Source organism: Macaca thibetana, chromosome X (genome assembly GCF_024542745.1).
Source record: "Macaca thibetana thibetana isolate TM-01 chromosome X, ASM2454274v1, whole genome shotgun sequence".
NCBI classification, from domain to species: Eukaryota; Metazoa; Chordata; class Mammalia; order Primates; family Cercopithecidae; genus Macaca; species Macaca thibetana.
This window is the reverse complement of record NC_065598.1, coordinates 3,512,233-3,522,787: the sequence shown is the minus strand read 5'-3', so window position 1 is coordinate 3,522,787 and position 10,555 is coordinate 3,512,233.

Genomic DNA, 10,555 nt, shown 5'->3' with positions numbered 1-10,555 from the left:
GATTAAAAGCTTTTTATTTTTTACTCCTCACTTTATTTTGTGACACACATGGTAAGTGCTTTACATTACCATATTTCAGATCAGTAGCTTTTGATACTGACAGTAGAGAAATAACTAAATCATCTCAGGTTTTCTGTATACTGTGGGACTTTCCAGATTTTGTTAATCTGTTATTACTTCTGTACAATATAAACTCTTTGAATGCTTGTTAAACGGATGTGTGAATGGGGAGATCCTATCTCAGTCCAGCCCTGAATCTTCTTTCTGCCTTCCTCTGTCATACTCAGAAGCAAAACAAAACTCCTGTTGATCCCACAAAATGATCTTTTGATGAATCATATGCTCCTTGAAGGCATGTTGAATTTCTTATATTATTTGGAACTAATGACGCGCCATACACCTTACTCTAGCACTTACGCAATAAAGATAATTAGTAGTTATTCTATGTGTAATTAATCAACCCCTCAATATTATATACCAATTATCTAATTTAAAGCAGGGATTCTCACCTTTGGTCATAGTGACATTTGAGGCTTGAAGTTTCTTTGTTGTGGGCGGCTACATTTGCTTTTTCTTACTTACACAGCTGACATTTGGTTGCTATAAATATCCCAATCCATAAATACACAAAGATTTACCACAAGTCTAAAGTTTTGCCAAAGTATTAGAAAAACTGGATATCTTTGATTTTTTTTCATTATAATACCACATATGCTAAAAATATTGGACTGGTGTTAGAAGTTTATTAAACACGCATTAAATAAAAGTGTATGCTGAAAAACTTGTATTTCAGACATACAAGTGCTATAATAAAGACAAAACCTTCTGCTTTTGAAGCACTCTGCAGAGTACAAATGTATCTTATTTCCCTCATCTCATTGAATCTTTGCTGTAATCCTGTTGGGCAGGTGTTGCTATTTCAGAGATGATGGAATGGAAGCCAAGAGCAGTTAAACACATGTCCAAATTCACAGACAGTAAGAGATAAAACCAGGCCCTACACTGAACTATTTTTTACTTAAAACTTTATGTTCTTTCTCCTCTAGGAAATGTGTTTATTTGAATCACAGTAATTCAATTTAAAAACCATTGATGGATACAGCAAATACTGAACCAGGAAGCATTTTAAAGCAGATTTTTACAGCCTTGGCTCAAATGCCAATAGTATTACTGCTTTGCAAATTTAAGGATATGCTTTCTCTTAATCACCGGTATTCCCTTTGCTTCCTTTAAAATTTGTAAGGCTTTCATTGTGTTGAGTTAAGAGAAAGAAAAACAAAAGCAATGAGGTATGGAAGCACCAAGTCGAAAGTGAATAATAAATGACATTGTAGGAATACCAAATCCCTCTTTTACAATTCCTTCAGCCCAAATTCAGAAAGTGCTGCAGTTATTTTAAAAGTTTGGAGTCTCAATGAGTCAACTAATTTACGAAAAGATGCACCTTACAGGAATTCAACCAATTTCTACTATTTTAATACCATTAGAACTTAATAGGCTTCCCAGGATGATAATATTAAAAGTCTCCATTTGTTGCTGTCTGTCATTCTTGCTGTAGTGAGCAAAGAAGAAGCACAACCTTGATAAAGTTGTTGATCTCTGATGATCTTTTGTTTTTTAACAAGTCTTCATACTTTGTAATATCAGAGCATCTCCCTTACTTCTTCACACGTCCAGCCCTTAAAGCTCCGTGACCACAACATACCATCTGCTCCAATAAAACACAGTGCCTTTTATACTTGGGAGGTGAGAGAATTGACTCCCTCAAGACCCTCCGGCTGTGTGACGTGGAGTCTCCCATGATACCTGACCTTCATTCTAAGGACAGGTGGAAACTATTGCACAAGGGCTAAGAGAGTAGAAAGGAAGTATAGCAGTTAGGGATCACAAAATCCATATCGTGTTTGATTGGTGCCTTGGTCTACTTTCTGCTGCTCTAACGGAATACTACAGACTGGGAATGTATTAAAAAGAGGTTATTTGGCTCATGATTATGGATTCTGGGAAGTCCAAGAGCATAGTGCCAGCATCTGGCAAGGGTTACCTCAAAACAGAAGGCAAAGGGTGGAAGTGAACACACAAGAGAGGGAGAAAAAATGAACTGAACTCATCAGGAACTCACTTTCTCAATAACCAGCCCCTCCTGCAATAATGGTATTAATCCATTTGTGATGACACAGCCCTCATGATCTAATCACTTCTTTTTATATTTTTTAATTTTTTAAATGTATTTTATATATATATATTTTTTGAGACAGGATCTCTCCCTGTTGCCCAGGCTGGAATGCACAGGCATTATCACAGCTCACTGCAGCCTTGACCTCCTGGACTCAAGTAATCCTCCTGCCTTGGCCTCCCAACTAGCTGGGACTACAGGCACACACCATCACACCTGGTTGATTTTTTTTTAAGACAGGGTCTTGCTATGTTGTTCAGGCTGGTCTCAAACTCCTGGGCTCAAGTAATCCTCCCACCTCAGCCTCCCAATATGTTGGGATTATAGGTACAAGCCACTAAGCCGGGCTCCAATAACCTCTTAAAGTCAACCTATTAGTAACATAATCATGGAAGTGACATTGCATTATAATCACAGGTTTTATTCACACTCAAAGAGAGGAAATAGTAAGAGGTCATATCTGGGAAAAATCTTAGGATCCTGTTTGCATGGACCTCAAGACAGAGTTTTACAGGCAAAACAATTAATGTGTGTGTGTATATATGTATATGTATGTATGTGTGTGTATACACACATATGTGTATATTCTATATATATGTATTCATTCATATATATATATATATATAGTCTACCAATTCACTCGCTAGGAGAAACAACAGCGAAATACATAATATTGACTAAGAAATTGACTTGGAGATGAAACTTACATTGGTAATAATTTTTAACAGTATGTGAATCAGATGCCTGCGTTAAGTGCACTAATGCACTACATTTTCCCAGAAAGGAATGTATACTCCATACCGGCACACTAAAGATGGTCAAATTTTAAAAGTGCTTTAGACTCCAATAATATGTTTATTATTGGAGTAAAAGCAAAAATCACAGAGTTTTAAGGGGCTGGCCCACAATCCAATATATGGTGTGTCTGTATTTTAAAGTCAGATCAATTTGGTTCCACAATTGTATTTTTCTTTCTGCTATGCAACGCCATCTCCTTAAATGCTTTCACATCCTCTCTAATTATATAAGAATGTGTAGGTATTATTCTGTGATCCTTATTTTATAAGAAGACTCAGGTTAACAAAATTAAAATCATGCCTAATGCCACTTACAAGTGGCATAGGAGAACTGGAACACAGATCTACCTGACAATGAAGTCCATCTGTTCTCTGTTCAATACCACTGACATACTCAAACTCAAGAACATTTTATGTAAAAGAACAAATAATCAAAACATGAACCTTGCACCATTTTCTGTACAATATGGTAGAATCCTAGAACCTCAAAGCTGGAGAGTTTAGAATGATTATTTCCCCACTAACTCAGCCCTCTACTCAATTCAATAACCGATTAAGAAAACACATTAGCTATTGCAAATTTACTTGAGTGTCTAACCTGGTTGTGGCTACATAGAAGAAAGATCTTATTTCTGAAGTATGCTGAATTTTAATATGTGGGAAAACTGTTGTGTTGAATGCAACTTAATTTCAAAAGGTTCAGCAAGAGTGACACGTACACTCACACCAACACACACAGACACAGACACACACACACACACACACACACACACAGGGGAAACAGAGAAAATATTAGTTGTTGAATATCAGTGTTGCACATCCCAGTGTTCATGGTGGTTGTTTTAATTTTGTTAGTATATCACATATTTTCCTAATAGCTCTTTGAGGAAGAATGCTCCAGATATCTTCAATATTTTCACCGAATGTTTTAAAGAGAAGCGAATCTCATAGAATGAGAGATAGGTTATTAATGTCAGCATGGGTATTTTGTTGTGGCTTATTTTAAATAAAAGGAGGAAATAGTTTATGTTTCAACCTAATAAGTTATGAGAAGTTTCTTGAAACAATATTTATAAAGTCATTTTCTTTTCCAGATGGGAAGATGCCCAAAATAAAAAATATTTTGAAAAATATTTTCAAAAGTAATGAATGAAATTATGATGTTTTATAACTTTTTCAGAAGGTACTAACATGTTTTTAGTTTAAAAAGATGATCCCTAAATAACATGGTATGGTCCAAAATGATGTTTCTTTTGTAACCATTCCATTACCTTCTCACTGAAATTTTTATTTTTGCAAATTTTGCCAAAAGAGTATTACGCAGAACCACTTATTTCATATAAATATTTCCACAGTCTCATTGTAATTTGCAGATAATCCATACAATCATTCAGTGTCTATATATGTTTTATGTTTGATGGTATCACATACTTTACATTTTTATACTGCGCTTATGATAAATTTTTCTTTTCTAATATGAGAAGAAATCCAGTCTAATAAAAATGAGACAGAAATAATGGAAGTTAATGAAATCACTTGATGCAGAAGAGGTCAATCGATCGTGCTCAGAGCTTCATCTGAAAAGTCGCAATTGTACCTGAAGCTATAATTACCAACTCTATCAATCATCTAATTATTCCTACAGGAAGTTGCAATTAAAGATGCTGCAAAACACTTAAAATGTTAAATTTTTATAGTAATTTTCCAGCACGCAAGTAAAAGCCACAGTTTTAGTACACGCATGGTGGCATGTACATTTTGCACCAGCAATGGTTGCAATTGTATCACTTCTTCCTAGCAAGCAGCTGCGTCATTCTTCACAAGATCTTAATCACCATCCCAAGTGCCTTAATCATCTGAAATCTTTTTGGACCAGTGACCAGTAAACTGAGCATTTCTGCACCTGGTACCTTTTTTTTTTTTTTTTTTTTTCTGCCTGATCAATAGGCTGTGAAGCTGCAGTTCGTAAGTTTGTTGCAGATAATATCAAGTTTTCAATGGTAAAGATGTCTGCAGATTTTCGAAAACATAAATATAAAACTCCAAGTAGAAAATGGACTGTGGCTCAGTCGTCTGTGTAACTAGCTATAAACCAGTATTTGATTTAATTAGCTTCAATTTCCTCATCAATAAACATGGCTATGAGCATTTGTAATTTGTGTTTACAAGAATGTGCTTACGTCTTCTGTACATTTCATGTTAAAAAAAGTTTTCAAAATGTACTTTTAAAAAATTTCATATTCACGTTTTCATTTTTGATTAATGATTGTCCCTTCCTGGCACTTAGAATTTCATCCTATATAACAATTTCAACATATTTTCATGATGAACTGATTTCAATACTTAGAATGTCACATTTTGAACAATTTTTCTATGAGCCAAATACCATCCGTGAGTAAACTTTTCTCTTTTTTTTGAGGCAGAGTCTTGCTCTGTCACCCAGGCTGGACTGCAGTGGTGTGATCTCAGCTCAGTGCAACCTCTGCCCCCCAGGTTCAAGTGATTCTTGTGCCTCAGCCCCCCAAGTAGCTGTGATTACAGCTACGTGCACCATGCCTGGCTAATTTTTGTAATTTTAGTAGACACAGAGTTTCACCATGTTGACCAGGCTGGTCTCAAATTCCTGACCTCAAGTGATTCTCTTTCCTCGGCCTCCCAAAGTGCTGAGATTACAGGTGTGAGTCACCATACCGGGTTCATGAGTAAACTTCTTTTGAAAGAGATGCCAGCATTGCATAAGTTACAATATCTTCCTGTTGCCTTGACATACATATGACACTCTAGCTGGGTATAGAATTCCTTAGTCATGCACTATTTCTGCTGAGCTCTAGGTAAGAAGCAGAGTTACCTCATGGTAAGAATGCACCCTCTGACATCAGAACAACCTGTTTCACATGGCATCTCAGGTTTGTCTATTCCAGTAATAGCCTCATAGAGCCAAGTCCCCATTCAGATATTGAGGCCATAAAGTCGATATTTTCTAAAGCATTCTTGCATTTCAGAATGTTGTCATATTTTATTGGAAGCATGAATCTTGTGTTTAGGAGTTTGCATTTTGTGTTTGTGTTTGTGTTGGCTCATTTTTTCTGTGTATTTGGTTTAACATTAGAAGAACCCTTTCTTGTATGTGGACCTAAGACACATACCTCTGAGAACAGCCATTGATATAGGTTTTGGAACCAGTTGAATAAAACCTTCATGTAATATTGTTCCACTGGACTGAGCAGGGATATCTCTTTCCTCCCTGCCTTATATACAAAGAAGAGAAACAGAGGGCACAGTCTCAGGAAGCCTATATCCTATACTCATCTCTTTTTAAAGAAAAGAATATACTCCAACTCTCCTCATAGAAGATTTCATATCCAACCTTCCTTGAGTCTCTACTGAAGTTTATCTCTGTCTGAAGTTTCTTCATATAACGAATGTGGTCTAGGAACTACCATTCCACATGACACCAGGCAGGGTAGTGCATTGTGAGCTAAGTTTAAGGAAATAAAAAAAAAATCACATTGAACAGGGGGATGCCACCCTCCTTTACTGATGACAGAGCAAAAAGCATAGCTATTTGCATCTTGATTTGTGTTGTTTTCACTTCTCTAGGGAAGGCAAGGCTTTGGGTTTCCCCTAAAACCTTTTCCTGTCTCTCTTGTGATCAGTTTGTGATAACTTATTACAGCAACCCTAGGGAGGAAATAGAGATGTCTTTACCCTTTTGCCTTTATCGTTCTCTCTTTCTAGACAATTGACTCAGAGAGAGTACAAGAATCAGTTCAAACATTACTTCTGCTGCAACCACATTTACCCCATTGCCAAGGCTTCTCCTTCCTGTGGGCTGCTGCAGGTCCTGTCACATAGTCTTATGATTCTTTTTAACATGGTTGTCACTTTTATCAAAGCATGCAGCCTGTATTTTGGCCCCATAGAGTTCTTCCTTCCTCATTAAAAAGTGTTTGCCGCCACTCAGCAATAAAAAAGAAACAAAAACATAAATAAACACAACAATATAAACCGCAAATGCACTAAGCTTAGTGAGAGAAATAAAACACTAAAGAATGTACACTATCTAGATTCCACTTACATAAAATTCTGGTAATGAAGAAATCAAACAGGCAAAAATCACAGAGGTAAGAAATGATGAGAGTTAATATTCTTTTTTTGTTTGTTTTTTGTTTTGTTTTTGAGACAGAGTCTCATTCTGTTGCCCAGGCTGGAGTACAGTGGCACGATGTTGGCTCACTGCAACCTCCACCTCCCAGGTTCAAGCTGTTCTCGTGGCTCAGTCTCCTGAGTAGCTGCAATTACAGGTGCCTGCCACCACGCCAGGCTAATTTTTTTTGTATTTTTAGTAAGGACGGGGTTTCACCATGTTGGTCGGGTTGGTCTCGAACTCCTGACCTCAGGTGATCCACCCGCCTCGGCCTCCCAAAGTGCTGGGGTTACATGTATGAGCCACCACACCCGGCTGAGAGTCAATATTCTTCACACCAAAGTGAAGACATGAGATCCAAGTCTGAGTTCACTCTGTTGCCAAATGGATAGTGCCAGCACACTCATGTTAAAGGTATTACCAGAGCAAGGATGTAGTTCTGATTTTAAAAAAAAAAGGAAAAAAGAAATCACAGATGTAGTTTCCTGGGACTGGTGATTGGGGGTGGGGATTGGCTGCAAAGAGGATTTGAGTAAACAAATATTTTAGGGAATAAAGACCACTTAGCATCTTAACTGTGGTGGTCTTGAAATGATTACAGGCAATTACCAAAATCACTATACAACACACTTAAAATGGGTGAATCTTATTGCAAATGAATTTGACTTCAACATAGCTGGAAGAGAAAAACCAAAAGAAAAAGTATCCAGGAAGCATTTTCTTCCCTTCAAAATCATCTTATTCTCTACTGGTTTAAAGTTACCGTGATAAGCCTATTTTCTGCCTGACAAACATCAGATTTTTTTTATCTTTCAAACTTTTATTTTAGGTTCAGGAGTACATGTGAAGGTTTGTTACATAGCTGAACTCATGTCATGGTCGTTTAATGTACAGATTATTATTATTATTATATCACCCAGGTATACCCAATAGTTACCTTTTCTGGTCCTCTCTGTCCTCCCACCCTCCACCTTCAAGTAGATACCAGTAGATTCCACTGTCTGTTGTTCCCTTCTTTTTGTTCATGAGTTCTCATCACTTATCTCCCACTTGTAAGTGAGAACATGAGGTATTTGGTTTTCTCTTCCTGTATTAGTTTGCTAAGGATAATGGCCTCCATCTCCATCCATGTTTCCGCACAAAAAACATAATCTTGCTCTTTTTCATGGCTACATAGTATTCCATCTTGTAGCCTATTTTTATTAATAAGTTGTGTGCTAGCTGATAGATAATTTTAAAAGAGGCTTCTCGTATTAGTCTGTTCTCACACTGCTATGAAGAAATACCCGAGACTGGATAATTTATAAAGGAAAGAGGTTTAATTGGTTCACAGTTCTGCATAGCTGGGAAGGCCTCAGGAAGCTTACAATCATTGCTGAAGATGAACAGGCTTGTCTTACATGGCAGCAGATGAGACAGAGAATGCATGCATAGAAGGAACTGTCAAACACTTATAAAACCATCAGACCATATGAGAACTTACTCACTATCATGAGGACAACATGGGGAAAACCACTCCCATGATTCAATTACCTCCTACCAGGTCCCACCCTTGACATGTGGGGATTATGAGGATTACAATTCAGGATGAGATTTGGGTGGAGACACAGACCATAGCCATATCACTTCTGGAAATGCTTTTCTTTCATTTATATAAGATTTCCTAATAGTGTACACCCCAACAACCTGGAGAGTCCACTTAGGATAATTTTAGAAGCACACAAGTATCTTAGGCATGCTTTGAGCTATGCCATAAGAAAGCAGAATATTCCTATGAACCTAGGGGGAGTTTTGGATTCCTGAGAGGAACTTGTAGTACAAGACTTGATTATGCAACTGATACTGGAATTACAAAGAGAGGGATCAATTAAGGAGATAAATTCCAAAGCAAAGAATAAACCCAAGTGGGAAAGCTATGAAGTCCTCAAGATTAACACTAAATTGATCATCACTGGAGTTCACAACCTGTTTCAACTTAGACTCAAGAAAGAAGTTAGTAGGGTGTGGAGATAAACCAATGCATCCACACTTCCAAGGAAAGATATCACTTCCAGTATTGATACATAATAACATGCATTTCACTTCCTGAATGATAATCCCTGATTCTTCTCTCATATCCCCACACACCCAGCCCCTGTGCCCAGCCTGCAAACACCAAAGTCCCTCCTGCTGGATTACCTGTAGCAGCTGGACTAAACTCACTCCCATTCCTTCATGGGGCCAGATGAATGCTGTCTTGACCTTGCCTTCAATTGTCCTCAGGAGAAGAAAACTAGCCCAGAGCCAAACCAAACCAATTCGGAGCTACAGCAGTCTGAGAGTCCTGAGAAAAAAAATGAAACAAACTGCAACCAGACAGCCACATAACATAGGCTATGTTCTCTGGCACTCAGAACCACATCCTCTGCAATGATGTTTTGTCTAATCTGAGGCAGAAAGCATTTTGTCTCAACATCAGCTATGATGTCAGCTGTGGGTTTTTAACAAATGCCTTAAAGCAGCTTGAGAAAATTAAAAAATAAGTATAGAAGGAAGGAAGGAAGGAAATAATCAAAACAGAGAAAGAAGGAAGAAGAAAGAAAGAAAGAAAGAAAGAAAGAAAGAAAGAAAGAAAGAAAGAAAGAAAGAAAAGAAAAGAAAAGAAAAGAAAAGAAAAGAGAAAAGAAAAGAAAAAAAAGAAAAGAAAAGAGAAAGGAAGGAAGGAAGGAGGAAGGAAGGAAGGAAGGAGGAAGGAAGGAAGGAAGGAAGGAAGGAAGGAAGGAGGAAGGAAGGAAGGAAGGAGGAAGGAAGGAGGGAAGGAAGGAAGGAAGGAAGGAAGGAAGGAGGAAGGAAGGAAGGAAGGAGGAAGGAAGGAAGGAAGGAAGGAGGAAGGAAGGAAGGAAGGAAGGAAGGAGGAAGGAAGGAAGGAAGGAAGGAAGGAAGGAGGAAGGGAAGGAAGGAAGGAAGGAAGGAAGGAAGGAAGGAAGGAAGGAAGGAGGAAGAAGGAAGGAAGGAAGGAAGGAAGGAAGGAAGGAAGGAAGGAAGGAAGGAAGGAAGGAGGAAGGAAGGAAGGAAGGAAGGAGGAAGAAGGAAGGAAGGAAGGAAGGAGGAAGGAAGGAAGGAAGGAGGAAGGAAGGAAGGAAGGAAGGAAGGAAGGAGGAAGGAAGGAAGGAAGGAAGGAAGGAAGGAAGGAAGGAAGGAAGGAAGGAAGGAAGGAAGGAGGAAGGAAGGAAGGAGGAAGGAAGGAAGGAGGAAGGAAGGAGGAAGGAAGGAGGAAGGAAGGAAGGAAGGAAGGAAGGAGGAAGGAAGGAAGGAGGAAGGAAGGAAGGAAGGAAGGAAGAAGGAAGGAAGGAAGGAAGGAAGGAAGGAAGGAAGGAAGGAGGAAGGAAGGAAGGAAGGAAGGAGGAAGGAAGGAAGGAAGGAGGAAGGAAGGAGGAAGGAGGAGGAAGGAAGGAA